Raw genomic sequence first — 21,316 nt, 5'->3', positions numbered from 1 at the left:
TCTTGTCTCGGTCCCATCAACAATAATTTAATTTTAATGTTACTAGTTAAATATCAAATTAGTGTATAAAATCATTTTATTTGTGTAATAAAAAAAAACATTTTTTTTAATTGTTAAAATTGTGGTTTTATTTGTGTAATAAAGAATTTGATTTTTTAATTGCTAAAATTTGTATATATATATATATATATATATATATATATATATATATATATATATCAAATCTTTGAAATATCCAATTAACTTTTTTTCACTAGTATTAGTAAATAAATAAATTAAAAGTCAAACTTTAATAAAATTATGAAAAAATTTATTATGTAATTTCTACCAAAAAAAAACTTTGTCTAATTTATTATGGATCACAGAAACTTGAATAAAAAAATATCATTATAATACAATAATTGAAGTCAACTGCAAAAACAGTAATAAAAATTATATCATACTAGTAAAAATTATATCATACTAGTAGTTTAATGACCAGTAAAAATTTTGACTAAAGTACTTCCTTCCCAGATAATTGATTTGAGTGAAGTACTTATCTCCAATATAATTGAATTCCCCACGCGTTTCAACAAAGATGATAGCATGGTCAATAAGTAGGGAGGACAGCTATGAGCGATAGAGCTAACTGGATGTGGGGTTAGTTCTGTATATATTTAAATGAAAAAATTAAATAATTTATTATATTGGGGAAGTAAATTATATTTGGGGTTGTAACGTAGGTGAGTTGTGTAATTTATATATATTGAATTTATATTAATTAAATAAACTATAAGAGTAGTTATATGAAAATTTCAAAATTATATATATTGTGTAAATTTAATTTAAAGAATATTATTATTTAAATATAATGAAAATGTTTTTAAAAAGATTAATGAAGTTTTATTTTAGAAGGAACGTCATTTCTCAATATCATATGGGGATTGTATTTTGTTTTGGCTATATCAATGTTTAACATGGTTAGATTTTTGCTTACGAGTTTTGAATTAGTGACATTTTCATCACAAAGAGTCTTAACACAACACATGGCCACTGTCTATTCTATGCCCCGTGGACAATAATTTAATTTAATTTAGTTTTAATTTTACAATCAAGTTAAATATTAAATTAATGTGTAAGATAATTGTATTTGTGTAATAAGGAATTTATTTTTTAAATGCTAAAATTAGTATATAAAATCAGTTTATTTGTGCAATAAGGGATTTGATTTTTTAATTGCTAAAATTTATAAAGAGATATATACTTTATCTTTTTCTAAATTTGAATTAACTTCTTAAAAGGAAATATATAGAAATATTAGTGTAATCTAACTTATAGATGAAATGGGGTTTTTTACGACATTTTCCCATGTTAATTATAACCAAAATCTTGTATAGATTTTTAACTTAAGTTTAAGTTGGTTAAACTATAGATTTCACGTGCCCCGAGGTTTTTCAGCGTGTTGAATCTATTTAGGCATTCAAAAATGCATTTTAAATAATAGAAAATTCACTTTTTTAAACTTATTTTACCATATTCCAGTAAAAATGTCTATTTTGTCTATGAATTAAACTACGCGAGAAATATATACATTTAACCATTATACTTATTATAAATTATAAAAATTAATTATAAATTAAAAGAATAATACTATTTTTAATCATCTTTGAAATATCCAATTGACTTTCTTTAGTAAATAAATAAATTAAAAGTGAAAAAAAAAACAGTGATAAAAATCATATCATAATTAATGTAATAAATAAATAAATTAGAAAAATTAGAAGTAAACCGAAAAAACAGTTATATACTATTATATATAAAATATTATTAATAGATAATAAAAATATTAGAAATATTAGCCAAGGGTACAATAAATTAACATTAATTAAAATAAAATAAGTGAATAAATAGAAATATAAAGTAATTAAAAATTAGTACTAATCATAAATAAATAAGAAAATTGTAATCACTATTAAAAACCAAAATGACTAAATTACACTACATTAAAAGGGGAAAAATGATGATTAAATTATACTAAATAAAAAAAGGAAAAAAAAGGGGTAAAAGGGGAAAACTTAGGACACAAACTCAAAACTAAAGGATGGAAGCTAGAGAACCAAGGAGTAAAAGGGAGAAAATTAAGAAGAAAAATATTTTGAGGAGAGAGTGAGGATCCAATTTTCATTAACTCTCCAACTATCATTTTTATTTAGATTGTTGGCAACATATTCCTCTATCTCAATGGCTTCCCTAAACTTTTTGTAATGATAATGAGAAATCTTAGCAAGGATACAAGCATCCTCAATACAAATGTGATGCTTAGTTTTTACATAATGCTCAGCAAGAGATAAAGAGTGAGAGTGATTATGCTGGATGTTCGCAGTGTGCTCCTCAATTCTATGTTTGATAGAACAACCTATCTCGCATCTATAAAGCTCCCCACAGGAAAACAGGATCATGTAAACCCCTTTAGTGTTAGAGAGGTGAATCTCGTCTTTAACAGACCCGAGGGAAGATCGTATAGTGTTAAGGGACTTAAAGGTTTCAAATATATTGGTCTTCTTAAGAATTTGAGCCAACTTGTCAGTGGTTCCTTAAATAAAAGGAAAATGAATAATGTCAATACGATTGTTGGGATTAGTGTTAACTCTAGGCCCTTTTGCCACTTTTTGGAAAACTTCGAGGCCTTGATGATTTATATAACCGTGTTAAAATGCAACAAGATGATGGAGCTTAGTGGAAAGGAGTCGCCTTCACTAAGTGGGCCCGCAGGCTATTTTTGGCGCAAAGTCTATTTTTAGACATATGGATCATGGTCTATGAGTTGCAGGATGCTATTTATGGATGATTGGTCATGTTGGGAAAAATAGATGGACTTCTATTTTTGGTTCACAGCGGAGTGATCAGAGTCTATTTTTAGACTGCCATGCTAAAAATAGAACAATCAAATATTATTAGCTCATAATAATATTTGGACTATAAACATTATCTTATCCTCTTGGAGCACTTCAGTTTGAGCTACATATGTGGCACATGCAGCTGTCAGAAGGAAATACGCTTTTCTTATGAGTCAGTTGAGCTATTGCATGGAGGACTTCAGTTAGAACTCATGTGGTTGAGTTTGGTGGAGTGGATTGAGGAGTTGATGGAGTTGTGTTCAGTTTGACTTGGTTGAACTAGTTGTATTTATTTTAACTGCAAATACACTAGTGATGAGTGATGTGAATTAATTGTTAATTAATTCACTAATTATTAACTCATAAAGCAACCAAAGAATACATCAGTTAACTCAGTGCATGGACAGTTCAGTGGAGACAGGTGGTGGGCTCCAGTATTGTAGCAATAATGCTACAACTCCTGGAGCTTCCTTCTCTAATTTTATCAACCCGGTAGTTCGTAACAAAATTGGAAGCGACGGTGCTGTATGCACAAGTACTAGCTCTTGTCGCAGCTGTCACTTGGTCAACTGGCACAAGTCCGCTAGGGCTCAAGCCAACTTCTATATGTTCTCAGAAGAAGCTTTCTAAATGATGAACGAAGGCTATCTCAAAGGAAATTAACCTACTTTGCAAGAATGAACTGAAAGCCAACCAAACATGGAAACCCTAGTAAACCCTAATCTGACCAGCTTAATCCTTACAATGCAATGATGGGAATGCAACTCCTAAAAATGATGCCATTACTTCTAGTGAGATGAGATGCATGAATCTAAACTACTTCCATTGAAGAGAACACATTCTTTTGTATTTTTGCTCAAGGGGTTGGAGTTATTACGATTGTGCTTCTTACTGGGTCTTGACTGTGCAGGGGTAGTTCAAAGGGGAGGAAGGCTTGGGAAAGGTCAGGAGGACTCTGAGGGGTTCCAGGGGATCCCTAACATCATTCCACAGAAGTTCACAACGTTCAGGTGCTTGGAAACCGTGTTTGCAGGCTTCTACAGGATGTCTGCAGGGGATCCTACAGGAAGCTCGGGATATCTACAGGAAGTCTGCTAACTTCTACAGGATGTTCTGCAGTCGGAGTTTTGGGTGATGGAGGAGTGAAGGAGCTGTATGGGTGGATAGGTAAGATGAAAGGGGAGCTTGAGATGGCTCAGGGACAGAGAGATGAGATGGGGAGAGAGTGTATAAAGCTGGTTGGTCGATAGAAGGGTAGAGGCAATGGAATGCCGAAAGGATGAGGCAACGTGGATAATAGAAGAGTTGGTGGGCAAAGGATCTAGCTGCGAGGTAAGGAGATGGCTTAGGGACGACTGAGGAGGATAAGGAAGTGTTGAAGTGGTGCTGAGCAGTGTAAATGAAACAAATCACCTCTGTCTTGCACAAAACCGAGAATTCATCACCCTATTCTATCTGTTTTATTAAAAATCAAAGAACAACGATGTAAGTTGAGAGAGAAATCGTGCATGGAGCTGAAATAAGGGGTTATTGCTCAAGATCTAACTGCATGGATACTTCTACCAATGGGAATATGACTTTAAAGCATGCATGAACATGTAAGACTGCGTTTTTTTGGTGGTTGGCACGGTCTACACTCCCAATCTCTAAACAGAGGTGGCAGTGAGTGCACGATCAACCTTTTCTTGGAGCTCTGATGAATTCTAATCCTCCTACTCTAATCTAAGCTGCTGAAAGCACTTTATCCAGAAACTAATCCTACTCAATCACATCAAGAAAATCGAATCAGCAGACTGTGTTTTCCAAATGCATGTCAAAGCAACGAAACGAAATGCTGAAAGGAAAGACAAGTAACAATACAAAGAAAAGGAGGTCTATTGCTCTCAGGTTGGGCCCTAACCTGAGAGCTATAGCTCCTCTAAGAACTCAGAATTGAATCCAAATCTGCCTGCCTTTTATTAAAAGATCATAATCATGAGTCTAACAACATGCCAAAATTGGCTTACAAAGAGCAAAAACAGAGCTACAGCTCGTGATTCAAAATCTACAACAAAGGTTCAAGAGTCTTTATCGAAGGCTACAACCTCAATATTTATACATGATGAGGGCCAAGCTGGCCTCCTCAATTAGTGGGGCTTGGCTGTCCAACTAAAAGTAAACTGTTGTTCCTGTAGAATCCGTTGGCTGCCTTCTAGCTCGGTGGTGATAGCTGTTGGAGCTCGGAGTTGGGGTGGAGATCACGAGGAAGGTCATTCAAGGCTGTGGACAACCTCCCTATAAACCCGCAATGCCACCTTGGCTGTCTCCTTGTCTCCATCTGCGTGGTCTTTGCTCCATTTAATGTCAAAAAACCTGAAATCATCATGTATTAGCCACATAGGCATAATGACTGCCCTTCTTCCTACAAATAACACGAATATACTAAGAAATGATGCATAAGTGATAAAAAATGAAGGGTTGAGCAAGGTAAGTAGGCCAAATGAGCCCAAATTGTTACCAAAAATTGGGGCTCATCATCACCCCCCAGCTAAAATATTTGCTCATCCTTGAGCAACTAGTCCAACTCTTCATCCTTCATTGCCTTTACTGCTACCCTTACATCCCAAGCCTCTGTAGTATTGTCCTCCTTGGTGATATGAAACCCAGCCCTTCTGTTTACCTCTTCCCACTGTTCATTATCATCTTTCTCTGTGCTGCCTTCCATCAATCCTAGCAGCAGTTGTGGGCTGATTTTAAGGCCAATCCAGCTAGCCTGGAGGTTTTGCATGGATTTCTTATAGAGGGCTACCCGTACCAGAGCTTCCCTCATCCGAGTTGGGGTATGGTACTCTCAGATTTTCAGACTGTGTGCCAATGTATTCCATCTGCGTGTGCATGCTTGGACAGCGTTGTCTCCTAACAGTCTCTCCATGTCCTCAAAATGAGCTATGGCTTGGGCCTGTTGATCCATATATCTTAATGAAGCTTGAGGGTCAGTGGACAAATGTTGGTGTGCCGAGATTAGTGCAACTGGATCCCTCGGTTCTGGTTTGATGAGCAATGGCTCGTTCAGCTCTCGGTTCATGATTGCTTTGGCTTCTGCTGCTCTTTTGTCCTCATGGTTCAGCCATGAGGAAAATGCCATTAATTGCATATCTCCCAAGGTCGTATTGGGATCCCATGAAACTACATTAGGCAGGGCCAGATTATGGAGGTAGAACTCCGCTAATTTGGCCCTATCCTCTGATGAGCTAGTACTGCAAACTTCAGTGAATTGTTGCGGGTCTTGGAGCTGAGAGATACCTCTTTGCGCCAAGGTATTGATTTGGAATTGCAGCCATTGGTCTTTCAAGTACAAGCCATAGGATTTGGCTGGCTATCTGCATTGGATAGCATCCATGGCCCAGCTGGCCATGCAGGCCAATTGTGCTTCTTTCTGCTGCAATTGTTCTCTGAGAGCTTGCACCTCAATTTGTGCTTGTTGTTCTGCTTCCTGTAGAAGTGTGGTTGGCTCCCCAAGACCGGTGTTCAGTTCCTTTTTGCCTTGTTGTTCCTCTGTGGTGTCCTTGGAAGATGTACCTGTCCCTTCCCTCAGCTCCTGTAGCTGCAATCTCAGCTTCTGGTTTTCTTCCTGTAGGAACACACGTTGGCAATTTGCCACGTGTTTAGCCATGGACAATTCACTTCTGACCTCCTTGAGCTGCTCCTGTAAGGGACCTATGTCCGCCACACCCTTTGACTTGGCTATTTTCATCCATGTGTGTGTACGGACTCTTTCTTCCTCTAATGCAAAAAACAGTGGCACAATAAATTTCTGAGGTATAATTTTGCCAGCCTCTAAAAAGTTGTAATATGAACTCAGACTTGGCTGAGGGCTGGGCTCTGGTATATGCTCTTTCTCCACTTCCTTTGGTGGCTCTACTTCACCCTCCCTTGGTGGTGATAAGGGTGCTTCTCCTTCCATTCTCTCAGTTTCTTTAAGCCTAGCTAAGGTTTCCTGTAGAGCATCTTCAGCATCCTGTAGCCGAGTTTTTTTAGTCAATTGGTCTAACTTTCCTTACCACGTAGTTTTCTTCGGGCTCCCCCTCTCATAGGTGACTGATATCCTCGAGGGGGACCTCTCCTTGGGCGAAGTAGGGGCATCTTCAATGATGATCGGGCTGCTGGACGGAGGTTGTGGCTTGCCCGTCTTTATTCTCACACTTCTTCGAGCTTTAAAGTATAGAGGGGTCTCCCTCTTTCTCTTCTCCTTTGGCTTAGGAGGTGTGCTGAGGGCGGCCAGCACAGCTGCTGCCTCCCTTTCACGAATGTCAGCTTTCTTATCCTTGGGTTTCACTTTTTCGGGGCTTCCTGTAGAAGACCCTGTTTTAGTCAATTTCGGGCTTCCTGTAGAAGACCCCTGTTCAGTTAATTTCGGGCTTCCTGTAGAAGCCGGTTTCAGCTTTCCTGTAGAAACAAGTGTCACCGCCTTGGTTTGCTTTGCTGCATGAGTTTTGCTTTTTGACTTGGTTGCGGTCGCTGTCGAGGCACTTTTGCTAATGTGGACCTTCTCAGCCTTGTCCACTCTGCCTTGCAACCTTTTCTCTCTTGCTGTCAAGATGGGTGTGTCATCTTTCTCTTTGTCACCCTTTTTCTCTTGTTTCTTCTCTTGCTTTTTCTTCTGCTCTGTGGTTGGGGTCTTTTGGCCTTTTTCTTTCTTCATTGCGGGCACTGAATCTTTCTCCTCACTGCTAGATGAACCGAGCTCTTCGGTCAGCATCTTTATATCACCATCCTTGGTCAAATTTCTGAAGGCTTCCCATGAGAGAGGAACCTTGTATGTGTGGAGCGCATCCTCCACAAGGAGTTTGATGAGTCCATGGTGGGCTACCTGGTCTGGTGTGCCTTCTTTCAACTTGGTTGCATACTCAATCAGAGACTGTAGTAGAAAGTAAGGGAGACTGAGTTTGTTTTCTACAGGTAGATCCATCTGGTGCCGTAATTCAGTGAGTAACCGAAAATGATACCCATATACAATGCTAAAACGGCCTTCGCAGGTGATGTACTTCATAATTTGCAGGCTAACTTCATTCCACGGTGGCAGTAAACTGGTTCTACGAACCCCATTTTTTTCTTCTGAGAATCCCTCCTCTGGTGGAAAGAATTCTTTCTTAGCTTGTTGGCCCAATTTCCTTTCTTCTTTATCTCATGGTAATCCCATTGGGAGCTCCGTAACTCGGCTGATGAATTGTGGGGTGAGATTGAGGCTTAAACCCCTGAAGTTAACGGTGGCCAATGTTTTAGATTTCGGCCTCAGAGCTTGCAAAAACTCTTCTGCCGCTTCGTCGTCATAGCTCTGCAATTTTTCACAGAAGGATATCCATTGTGCTCGTGTGAAGAGCTCCACCACCTCAAGATTTTCTCTTAACTTCGTTGAATCAGTGGGTTCCCTTCTGATGAACCCACCCGGCATGGTGAAAAACTGCTGCGTTAGCTGGAGGTGGCAAATGCGGAAGAAATTTGGTCTGCTGGGACAGAGCGTAGGATTACGCCTCTGTCATGCACATAATTCACAAAGCTTATCCCCTGAGAACCTTTAACACAACTAATTACACTGACATCCTGTAGGACGACAGTTCATGCACGGCAGACAACATTTGCAACAATTTTCTACGACCAGACTGTAGACGACGATTCTGCCACCCTCAAAAACCAATTGCATGGAGAGTTCAGGCTTACCTTTTTAATCCGCCACCTTTTGACGTGAGGAACCCGACTTCCTGTAGAAACAACTTTCTTGTAGGGGCAGCGCGCGATCTCTGGGGGATACTGCAGTGGGTCTGCGCTCTTGGTGTTGCTTCACAGGCGTTCTGATGGCCAAAGACTCGGAGTATCGAGCTGCAGAGGGATCCAGATGATCACTCGAGTCTCAAACGGTGAATGATAAATGCATAGGGTGGCAATCTAGCCGATTAGATTTGAATCGGCGGAATCCGTGGCGTGGGGGTGAGCTGTCCCTGCCGGACCGTTGGACGACATCATCCCATCATTTTCCTGCGAGTTCCCTTACTGCCGCATTATTCCCCGCAGATCCGCCGCCGTCTCTTCTGTTAAACTCATTTTTTCGACGGGATTGCTCTCACGTGTGTACTGCCCGTTTCTTTTGCCACGACCGCCACCCAAACATCCGACTAGACCATTAACTGATCGTCGTGGCTAGTCGAATGGCCATACAACCGCTCAACCCATTCACTTCACACTTGCAAACATTTTCAAAGTAAAATTCATGCAATTCGACAGAAGAAAGGGTCGAGACACTTACCTGTGTGGCCGCAACACGATTTTTCGGTTCTTGGACGATGATGAGTGGATTTATTTGCTGCTGGTGGATTTGCATAGGCCCGGAGGTTCATATTCACGGGCCGCTGACGATGGATTTGATGCTTCGGCTGCATGCGCCCGCGTTTTCATGGTATATGGCAAGCGCTGTGAATGGTGTGCACTCTAGCGGGCTTAACTGTTACGGGACTCCTGCAGGATGTCCTGTAACAGTTTTTCCTCCTCGAGTGCATGTTGCATGACGAAGGCAATGGCCCCACGATCACGCTCACAGAGCTCATGGATGGCTGGGATGGATATGGTATGATATCTCAGCGTTTTTCCATCTCAAAAATTGCTTTTCCCTTGATAACTCAATGATCTGCTTTGATGGTGCAGGTAACTTCATTGCATGTCGACAGGGATGGTAGAAAGAGGTGACAACAGTGTATAAGGGTGACAACAGTAGCTTGCATGCATCCAAACCGATCCTTGGTCGTTAGATTTCCTCATAAAATGAATTCTAGGCCGTCCCGAACTTCTACAGGAAGTTTCCTGTAGAAATACAGAACTTCCTGTAGAAAGTTTGCGTTTCCTGTAGAAAGTCTGCACCTTCCTGTAGAAAGTCTGCATCTTCCTGTAGAAGACTCAAGCCGTGATGAAATTGTGCACATACCTTGGAGAAAATGAGCATTCTTGGAGGAGGTGCTGGTGAGGTCTCCTAGCAGCATGATAAGGATCTTTGGCTTTGCATTAAAAGACCTCCTCTCCTTCATAGAACACCTGCAACCTGCATGCATTTTCACATTATAAACTTGATGTCCTCGCCATTTTTTTTTTTTGCTTATTGTTTTTTCTCTTTTTTTTGAAAGATAACAGGGGTGCCTCAATGAGGTTTTCACCCTTTCCATCTGCCTTAAGCGCCTCAGAGAGGTTTTCACTCAAGGATATTTTTTAAATCTCTCTTTTTTTTTTTTGAAAGACAATAGGGGCGCCTCAATGAGGTTTTCACCCCTACCACCTGCCTTGGGAGCAAGGATAATTTTAGGGGCGAATGTTCGCCCTTTGGCGAAATTAAGGGGTTTTAAATTTTTAGTGGGCGAATATTTTGTATCATAGTACATTTTTACAAATCACCTCAAATAGCCCACCTTATTTTAAGGGAGAGGGTAAAGAAGGTAAATTTAGCCCTTGAAATTAGGACTTACAACCTTCCATTCGCCCATTTTCAAGAATAGGTTTTATTTAAGTGAATCCATTCGCCCATTTTCAAGAATAGGTTTTATTTAAGTGAATCCTATGGGCCAAATACCATATTTATAAAAGAGGTATGGTAAATTAATAAAAATATAAATAAATAAGAGGTATGGTAAATAAATAAAACATTTTTTATATTTACTCCATAAGTCACCTTATATACATGTAAGGGTGTAAACAAATAAAAATATAAGTAAAGTGGAGGTATGGTAAATAAATAAAACGTCTTTTTATACTTACTCAAAAGGTATGGTAAATAAATAAAAATATAAATAAACTAGACGTATCGTAAATAAATAAAACCTCTTTTTATATTTAGTCCATAACCCTCATTCTATTTATGAAGGCTCAAGAAAGAGGTTTTATTTAAGTGAATCCTATGGGCCAAATACCATATTTGTAAAAGAGGTATGGTAAATTAATAAAAATATAAATAAACGAGAGGTATGGTAAACAAATAAAACATTTTTTTATATTTACTCCATAAGTCACCTTATATTTACGAACACTCAAAAAATGGGTTATATTTAGGTGAAACCTATGGCCAAAATACTATGGGACAAATACCATGGACTAGATTGTTATTAATACCATGAAAAAACCATTATTAACCCTAATATTAGAATTAATAAAAATAAAAATGACACATGGTATTGACCCATGGTATTCACCAAAATGGCACATGGTATTGACCCATGGTATTCACCTGGAAGGTAGCCTATTTAAATGGGGGAATTAAACCAGCATGTAGCCTATGCTAAGATTCACTAGGACTTTACAAAGTTTTATTATTTAGTGAAAGACTCGCCAATATCTTACAAGATTTTATAATTGAGTAAAATATTCGCCATGCCTGATGAGAGATTCGCCAAAAAATTATATATACATATTATATTATTGATAAAATCGCCTTCCATTTTTCCTATATACCATGGAGATTCGCCCATTTATTATATTTATAAATTTAGGGGGGTTCTTAAAATTTTCCCTGCTTGGGAGCCTCAGAAAGGTTTTCACCCAAGGATCTTTATTATTTATTATTATTCTTTTTTTTTATTTTTTTTTATAGATCTTTCAGGGTATGCCCAAAGCAGAGGCAGAACCCTTCTCTATGACCAACACTGATTTATCCATAGTTTTGATGAACTCTTGTCTTGAGAGAGGTTTCCTGTAGATCTTCAAGCGATGCCCATTGACGAGCATGGGGATGGCTTCCTCATCAATGGTCCGAATAAGAACAGATCCATTGTCATGGCATTTTTCCACTGCATATGGTCCTAGCCATCTGGTTCTCAGCTTCCCCTTGAAATCTTTGTACCTGGAGTCATACAACAAGGCCCAATCTCCCGGCTGGAATTTCTTGTCATGGAGGTGTTGGTCATGCCACACCTTTCTCTGAAGTTGAACCACTTCTGAGTGAAGGAGGGCCTGCATCCGGTGCTCGTCCAGTCCATTCAGCTGCAATAACCTTTCTTGTTGTGCATGGCTGAGATCTAGATCTAGTTGAGCTGCCATCCTCAAAGTGTTGTATTCACACTCAATGGACAAAAAAGCTTTCTTTCCATAGACCAGCTCATAAGGTGTGAAGCCGGTGGTGGTCTTCCAGGTGGTGTTGTAAGCCCATGTGGCCTCAACCAGGCGATCTGCCCAATCTTTCCTACTGCTGCTCACCACCTTAGTCAAAATCCCTTCTAATGCTCTGTTGGTGACTTCCACTTGCCCATTTTCCTGTGGATGATAGGGGGTGGAAGTCCTATGCTTGATCTTGTGGTGAGCTAGTAGGTCTTCAATCAAGTTGGATGTGAACTGGCTCCCTTAATCAGTGACCAACTCTCTTGGGTAGCCAAATTTGTAGAAGATGTTCTCCCTTAAGAACTCGGCCACCTTTTCTTCTGTTGCTGCCTTGATTGCTTTAGTCTCTGCCCACTTTGTCAGGTAGTCAGTGCACACAATGATGTAAGACCTTTGCCTCGAAGGAGGGTTGATTGGACCCACAAAATCCATACCCCACTTCTCAAATGGCTCAAGAGTCACTTGAGGTTGGAGAGGCATCTCATCCCTTGGAGTCGGTTTCCCCATTCTTTGGCATCAGTCACATTGGCTGATATATCTTCTGACATCTTGATGAAGTGTGGGCCAATAGTAGCCTGCCTGCAGGATTTTGAAGGCAGTCCTCTTTGCTGCAAAATGTCCTCCACAAGGCCCATCATGACAGGTGAGGAGGATATCAAAGACTTCCTCCTCCCTTACACAACGCCTTAAGATCTGATCAGGGCCAAGCTTGAACAGATTGCCCCCGATCCAAGTAAACGAGGCACTTTTTCTGATGATTCTGCTCTTCTCTCTTGAAGATAGGTGCGGCGGGAACTGTGATGAAACAAGGTAGTTTGCTATATCAGCAAACCATGGAGAGAGTACTGAGATAGCAAACAGATGTTCATCGGGCATCTGGTCATCCACTGTTCCCTCCTCATCTGCAGACAAATCCAATCTAGATAAAAAGTCAGCAACAACATTTTCTTTACCTGGTTTGTCAACAATGGTCAAATCAAACTGCTGCAACAAAAGTAACCATCTAATAATACGAGCATTCACATCTGGTTTATTCATTAAATATCTAATTGCAGCATGATCTGTATGTACAAAGGTTTGATAGCCAGTAATATAATGTCGGAACTTGTTCAATGCATGGACCACAGCCAAGAATTCTTTCTCGGTTACAGTGTAATTCAGTTCGGCTTTGGACAAGTTTTTGCTAACAAAGTAAATGGCATATGGAAGTTTTTGTTCAACTTGTCCTAAAGCTGCCCCTATGGCTTTGTTCGAGGCATCAGTGTGGATGTGGAAAGGTAGGCCCTAGTTTGGACCTCTCAAGATTGGGGCTGACACCAACTTGTCCTTTAATTCATTCAACGCCCTCTGACAATCGTCAGTCCATTTAAACTCCACATATTTTGCCAACAGGCCAAACAATGGCGAGTCTAGCTTGCTGAAGTCTTTAATGAATCTCCCATAATACCCTGCTAATCCCAAGAAACTCCGGACATCCCTTACCTTTTGGGGAGGTGGAACCTTCTTGATGAGAGCAATTTTGTTAGGATCCACTTGTAACCCTTGGCAAGAAACGGTATGGCCTAGCACGGTCCCTTCAGTCATCAGGAATTCACATTTTTCAGGACTAAGGGACAGGTTCATCTCAATTCATTTGGTTAGGACCTTTCCCAGATTGGACAATGCTTCCTGGAAGTTGGACCCATAAGGAGCGAAGTCATCCATATAGATTTCCACCGCATCATGGACCAGCTCCGAGAAGATGCTCAAGACAGCTCTCTGGAAGGTAGCAGGAGCATTGCATAGCCCAAAGGGAAGGAATCGGTAGGCAAAGGTACCCCAAGGACAAGTGAAGGTGGTCTTATCTTGGTCTTCCGGGCTGATTTGGATTTGGTTGTACCCGCTAAACCCATCCAGGAAAGAGAAGAACTTCTTTCCTGCCAATCCATCCAACACTTGGTCTATGAAAGGTAGGGGGAAATGGTCTTTCTTGGTAGTTTTGTTCAGTTCTCGGTAGTCTACACAGATTCACCACTTCCCATTTTTCTTGGGAACCAACACCAGAGGGGACACCCATTCACTATCTGAGATGGGGTAAACGAATCCGGCATCCAACAGTTTTTGCAATTCTTCCTTGACAATGTCCTTAAGGGTTGGATTCATTCTCCTCTGAGGTTGCCTAACCAGTTTACAACCCTCTTTGATGTATATGTGATGGGTACAGACCGAAGGATGGACTCCTTTCATCTCCTTATAGCTCCAAGCAAAAGCATCTAGGTGACTGGCCAACAGGCTACACAGCTCCTTTTCCTGGGAAGGAGATAGGGAGGAGCTGATCTTTAACATTCTCTCAGGGCCGAACTCCACATTCTTGACTCTGGGAGTGACAGGGTTGGTGGCACAAAGGTCCACTAAGGTGCTAGCTTGGGCGTCCTCCACCAATTTCTCTAAGGATAGTGCACTGGAAGGTGGATTCTGGATCAAAGTCTCAATCAAGTCATCCTCGGTTGGGGGGTCTCTTCTAGTGGTATCTAGGGTGCACAAAGGTGCTGAGTACACCTCATCCTCTTCTCCTTCCTCCAACCACAGTGGTAAGTCATTCTCTAAGGAGGGTTGGGCAGGAGGGTATAGGACTAGCTGCTTGGACATAGGACCGTTTTTGATGGTCATGTTTCCTGCACGACAACTTATGTAAGCATCTGCAGTGGCTAACCAAGGCCTTCCCAAAATAAGAGGATATCCAGTAAGCTTTGCCTTGGGTTGCAGAACCAAGAAATCTGCAGGGTATTCCCAAGAGTCGACAGAGACCAAGACATCCTCCACAATCCCTTCGGGAGTCACGGTGGAGCGATCTGCTAGTTGCAGGACTGTCGAGGTCTTCCTCAAGGAACCCTGAAGATTGAGTTTGAGCATGGTATCCCTGGTCATCACATTAATGGCATCCCCCAAATCAATCAAGGTGTGAGGTATGATGGTGCCATTGATGTGGACATCTACTACAGGACTCCCAGGATCTAGATACTTTGGGCAGATGACTTGTCCTAACATAAGGTCAGACAGTTGTCCTAAGACATTGATGGTTGAAGCATCTCTCTTTTGCATGCCTGGGTGTTTGAAACACCTTTCCTTAACCAGTTTGTTGTATATTGGCACATCCTTGATGGCTTGGAGAAGTGGTATTTTCACACACAACTGCTTGAGCTCTCCCAGAAGCTCATCCTCCTCTGGGTTGGGTTGTGTGGTGGCTGTTAGTCTCTCAGGAAAGGGTGGAATAGCCTTTGGTTCACTTTCCTGTTTTTCCTCCTCGTCCTCTGGGGGAGGAGGTTGGCGATCCGGAAGAGTCTTTCCAGATCGAAGATTGATCTCCTGGATCTCCACAGCATAGGTAGGGCATGATGTTTACCCAGTGTATACCTGCTGGGCCTGTCTATTGTTGGGATTCGGGTTCGGTTGAGCAGGCATTTGAGGTTGCCTTGGAGGAGCAGGAGGTAATGGTTGAGGTTGAACTGGTGGTGGAGGCAAAATGGCGGGAGGAGTGTTGTACTGGGGCCTCCACCCCGACTGAGGTGCATTCCACTGAGGCTGTGGCTGGGCATGTGAATGATATGAATGAGTAGTGGGTTGAGTAGGGTACTGAGGTGGATAAGACCATGGAGGAGGCATAGACCAGGAAGGATGAGCAGGGGGACCCCAGGAAGGCATAGGAGTCGATTGGTTGGGGCTGTAATAAGCTTGAAGTGCCCCTTGCATCCCCTGCTGGTAAGGTCTAGGTCTTTGTGGCCTCCTTTGGTTGAGGAAATAGAGAGGTTCAGTGGGAGCTTCTGTCCCTTGGTACATAGCTTTAAGCCCAGGTAAGGTTGGACATTGATTTGTGGGATGGTCCTCCTCACAAACAAAGCACACTTCAACCGAATGCAATGGGCATTCGTTCTTAGGGTGTCTCCTTGTACATCTAGGGCAGAAGATAGCCAAGGCCCTCTCAGCTTCTTCCTTCTTCTGCTGGATCCTGAATGTGTCCAGTTGCATGGCGATGGTTTGTCTCACCTCACTCTTAAGATCTTCTAATTGATTTGCAAACTCATGCTTGGAGAAAGGAATACCAGCTGAGAGAAGGTTTCCTCTACCTCATTTCCGGGCTGCCCTAGAGTGGTTTCTGAACACAGTCTTGATGTCCTCATAAGGCAGTTGGTAAATATATCCCCCAGCTAACATGTGAAGGGTATCTAAAAGGTCTTCAGGGACTCCTCGGAGCAGGACCAACTTGAGGGATTCAGGGTCAAGTGTGCACCTGGCCCGCTTATAGCTAAGTTGGAACCTCTCCTCATAATCCTCTAAGGACTCATCATTTCCCATGGTCATCCGAAAGATTTCTCCCTTGGTTTCCTTGGACCTACAGTAGTCCCGGTACTTGGTATTGAAAGCTTGCTGCATCTGAGCCCAAGTGGTGATACTATTCCCAGGTAGGCCCATGAACCAGCGTAATGCTGCATCCTTAAGGGTTGAAGGGAAGAGTTTCAGCTTCTGCTCATCTTCAGTATAGTCATAAGTTCTACAAAGGACAGCAAACTCAAACAGGAAGGTATCAGGATCTTCAGTAGTCAGTCCATGGAAGTGAGGTAGAGCGGAGGGACTAATGTTTTTCATTTTCATGTCTCCATTGGTTTCTCGGATGGGGAAGGCACCTTCTATTCTCTCATCTTCTCCTCTATTGTCAGCCATAGCTTCAGATGGGATGGTCTCTAATTCTTCTTCTGCTATAGGATCTTCGTATATCTCAGGAGGTTCGCCTATAGGTTCTTCTGGATCACTGTCACCGAAGAAGAGAGAAGGGTGACTCAGTGATGTGGTGGGGGTGTTGGGTAGGAATTTGCCTGTTTTATCTCGATTCCTACGAGGCATGAAATGGAAAGACTTTTTGATTGCTTTTGTTTTTTTCTTTGGTACCTGCAAAACTGAAACAGATTGATCTACAACTAACTATCTTGCTGAAATAAAAATGCAGAATTGAAATGAAAGCAGGAAAGAACTAATCTACTTTGCTCAAATGGAATTGCAGGAATGGAAATGCTAGTCTACGCTTGCAGAATTGAAATGCTAATCTATGCTTGCAAAATTGAAATTGCGGAATTGAAATGCTAATCTATGAAAGCAGGAAATGTCTATGCTACTTTTGCAGAATGGAAATGAAATAAACTACTTGGCAGCAGGCGAGAGTAAAAAGCAACAATTACTAATACTCTGACGCTTCCCCGGTAACGACGCCAAAAAGATGGTGGGCTCCAGTATTGTAGCAATAATGCTACAACTCCTGGAGCTTCCTTCTCTAATTTTATCAACCCGGTAGTTCGTAACAAACTTGGAAGCGACGGTGCTGTATGCACAAGTACTAGCTCTTGTCGCAGCTGTCACTTGGTCAGCTGGCACAAGTCCGCTAGGGCTCAAGCCAACTTCTATATGTTCTCAGAAGAAGCTTTCTAAATGATGAACGAAGGCTATCTCAAAGGAAATTAACCTACTTTGCAAGAATGAACTGAAAGCCAACCAAACATGGAAACCCTAGTAAACCCTAATCTGACCAGCTTAATCCTTACAATGCAATGATGGGAATGCAACTCCTAACAATGATGCCATTACTTCTAGTGAGATGAGATGCATGAATCTAAACTACTTCCATTGAAGAGAACACGTTCTTTTGTATTTTTTCTCAAGGGGTTGGAGTTATTACGATTGTGCTTCTTACTGGGTCTTGACTGTGCAGGGGTAGTTCAAAGGGGAGGAAGGCTTGGGAAAGGTCAGGAGGACTCTGAGGGGTTCCAGGGGATCCCTAACATCATTCCACAGAAGTTCACAACGTTTAGGTGCTTGGCAACCGTGTTTGCAGGCTTTTACAGGATGTCTGCAGGGGATCCTACAGGAAGCTCGGGATTTCTACAGGAAGTCTGCTAACTTCTACAGGATGTTCTGCAGTCGGAGTTTTGGGTGATGGAGGAGTGAAGGAGCTGTATGGGTGGATAGGTAAGATGAAAGGGGAGCTTGAGATGGCTCAGGGACAGAGAGATGAGATGGGGAGAGAGTGTATAAATCTGGTTGGTCGATAGAAGGGTAGAGGCAATGGAAGGCCGAAAGGATGAGGCAACATGGATAATAGAAGAGTTGGTGGGCAAATGATCTAGCTGCAAGGTAAGGAGATGGCTTAGGGATGACTGAGGAGGATAAGGAAGTGTTGAAGTGGTGCTGCGCAGTGTAAATGAAACAAATCACCTCTGTCTTGCACAAAACTGAGAATTCATCATCCTATTCTATCTGTTTTATTAAAAATCAAAGAACAGCGATGTAAGTTGAGAGAGAAATCGTGCATGGAGCTGAAACAAGGGGTTATTTCTCAAGATCTAACTGCATGGATACTTCTACCAATGGGAATATGACTTTAAAGCATGCATGAACATGTAAGACTGCGTTTTTTTGGTGGTTGGCACGGTCTACACTCCCAATCTCTAAACAGAGGTGGCAGTGAGTGCGCGATCAAACTTTTCTTGGAGCTTTGATGAATCCTAATCCTCCTACTCTAATCTAAGCTGCTGAAAGCACTTTATCTAGAAACTAATCCTACTCAATCACATCAAGAAAATCGAATCAGCAGACTGTGTTTTCCAAATGCATGTCAAAGCAACGAAACGAAACGCTGAAAGGAAAGACAAGTAACAATACAAAGAAAAGGAGGTCTATTGCTCTCAGGTTGGGCCCTAACCTGAGAGCTATAGCTCTTCTAAGAACTCAGAATTGAATCCAAATCTGCCTGCGTTTTATTAAAAGATCATAATCATGAGTCTAACAACATGCCAAAATTGGCTTACAAAGAGCAAAAACAGAGCTACAGCTCGTGATTCAAAATCTACAACAAAGGTTCAAGAGTGTTTATCGAAGGCTACAACCTCAATATTTATACATGATGAGGGCCAAGCTGGCCTCCTGAATTAGTGGGGCTTGGCTGTCCAACTAAAAGTAAACTGTTGTTCCTGTAGAATCCGTTGGTTGCCTTCTAGCTCGGTGGTGATAGCGGTTGGAGCTCGGAGTTGGGGTGGAGATCACGAGGAAGGTCATTCAAGGCTGTGGACAACCTCCCTATAAACCCGCAATGCCACCTTGGCTGTCTCCTTGTCTCCATCTGCGTGGTCTTTGCTCCATTTAATGTCAAAAAACCTGAAATCATCATGTATTAGCCACATAGGCATAATGACTGCCCTTCTTCCTACAAATAACACGAATATACTAAGAAATGATGCATAAGTGATAAAAAATGAAGGGTTGAGCAAGGTAAGTAGGCCAAATGAGCCCAAATTGTTACCAAAAATTGGGGCTCATCAACAGGTGTTAGAGGTTGAGATTGCTATCAGTTGTGACTATAGTTGTGCATGATATCTTGCACAATCAATGGATTGAGTATTGCCAATGAGGATTGTGCAGTGTGGGCCAATATCAAGGCAATTGTAGCTTGTGCTCACGTGATTCTCTTGCAGGATTGTGTAGTGGAGGCAGGCAAAGCAGTGAAGGAGATTTGAACTTGTGACTTGTTCCGATCTGAACTAGTTTTGTGTGTAACAGGTGGAGATAGTGCTGGATACTTGTGAGGAGTATTGTACTATGTATTTTTACATGTTCTCAATCATTATAATATACAGATAGTGTGGGGTTTTCAGCTGTATTCTTTCCCCGAGTTACATACTGTGTTGATATGTGTGATTGATGCTTCAATGTGCGCATGCGATTGATGTTTCATTGTTTTAATGCTGCTAAATTAATGATCAACGTAGAGGAGGTTATGTATTATGTATGTATTTTGCAATAGTGTATAATCAGGATAATCTCTGTGAATAAGTGTCATATTATTCAAAATTTCTACATGGTATCAGAGCTAGATGATTTGTAGAAAACGTTTCTACATGGTATCAGAGCTGGTTGATTTGTAGAAAAAGTTCTATAGGATATCAAATCAGGATTGATCATCAGATCTATTATTCAGAAAGTGTTTACATTTTATTTCTTCAGGTAGAGTCTGTAATCAGGCCAGGTAGCTTCTAGATTCATCCTTCTTTTGGAAGGTGAAATATCTGGTGAATGCCCATACAGTCGATCTCTGTACAAGAAATACTTTGTTCGCACGAATTTTAGATCAGAAGCGGTTGAGTTTTGAGTTGGTGGAATGGCGCTCAAGGATAAACTCATAAACATCAAAGTTGAGAATGGAGATGCCACAAATTGTCCGCAGAAGAAGAAAAATAAGTAAGATGTTGGATCTGCAGCGGGAGAGGCCTTACCCTCGCAATTTGAGCTTGATTTTTCACTGATCGCATGCTTGGTATCAAGTGTGATGGGATCGGTATGGTTCTTGGACAGTGGTACGTCTTCTCACATGACAGGAGATCGAGATTTTTTTTCTGATCTGGATGAGAAAGATCTTGGAGTGCACATCGAGATGAGCGATGATGGTAGATACAGTGTGACTGGTATCGATACCATTTCCTTTGAGAGGGAGTCTGGTAAACCCTTCAGATTGAAGGAAGTGATGCATGTTCCGGGATTGAAGAAGAATATTATCTTTGTGGCGATGTTAGAAGACAAGGGATATGATGTTGTCTTCAGCGAGGGAAAGGCTTTCCTGCGTAGCAAGACAACTGAAGAAACCTGGAAGATAGGGGTTCGAGTCAGGAACCTTTATCAGTTACATGTAGTTGCATGCAAAGCCTTGAGCAGCAAGGCAACTGATGGAGACTTGGTGGTTGAGAGGGAACATATATTATCTCTCAACCTGCAGAGCCAGAATAAGTCTCAGACGAGTGTGGAGGAGCCACGATTGGTGCAGCAGCTTCAGGAGGTTGTGGAGCAGCCACAACAAGGGAAGCTGAGAGGAGATCGAGTAGAGACATCTACTCATGCAGAGACCTCCAGTAGGGGGAAACGTCGAGCCAGGTGGGCTGAGGGATCGCATGCAACCATACCTCTAGGTAGGAGGTGGGGTGATGTGGATTGATCGTCCCAAGGAGGAGGGGCAGGATCCTTGAGGTACCCAACCTCTTGGATGAGACCTTGCTACGGGAGCCCCGATGTGGAGTAGAAGGAATTGACTGATTGGGTAGAGACAGATGTGGATGGAGTGGTAGAGAGAGTGATAGTGTAGGGAATCCCAGGACAGCGCATAGCTAACAGGCTGCAGCAATGCGAGAGGCACAAGTGTTTTGGACAGTGCTAGGTGGCACAGAGAAGTGTGCAATGGTGCAAGATGCATGGAGATGTTGCAGTAGCGCAGATGTCAGAGAGGGAGCACTTGTCAGCAGCAGGTAGAGCTTCAACATCAGAAT

Source organism: Pinus tabuliformis, chromosome 9 (assembly GCF_031772625.1).
Source record: "Pinus tabuliformis cultivar Carrire ecotype Pingquan chromosome 9, CPIR1, whole genome shotgun sequence".
NCBI lineage: Eukaryota > Viridiplantae > Streptophyta > Pinopsida > Pinales > Pinaceae > Pinus > Pinus tabuliformis.
This window is presented reverse-complemented; position numbering follows the sequence as displayed.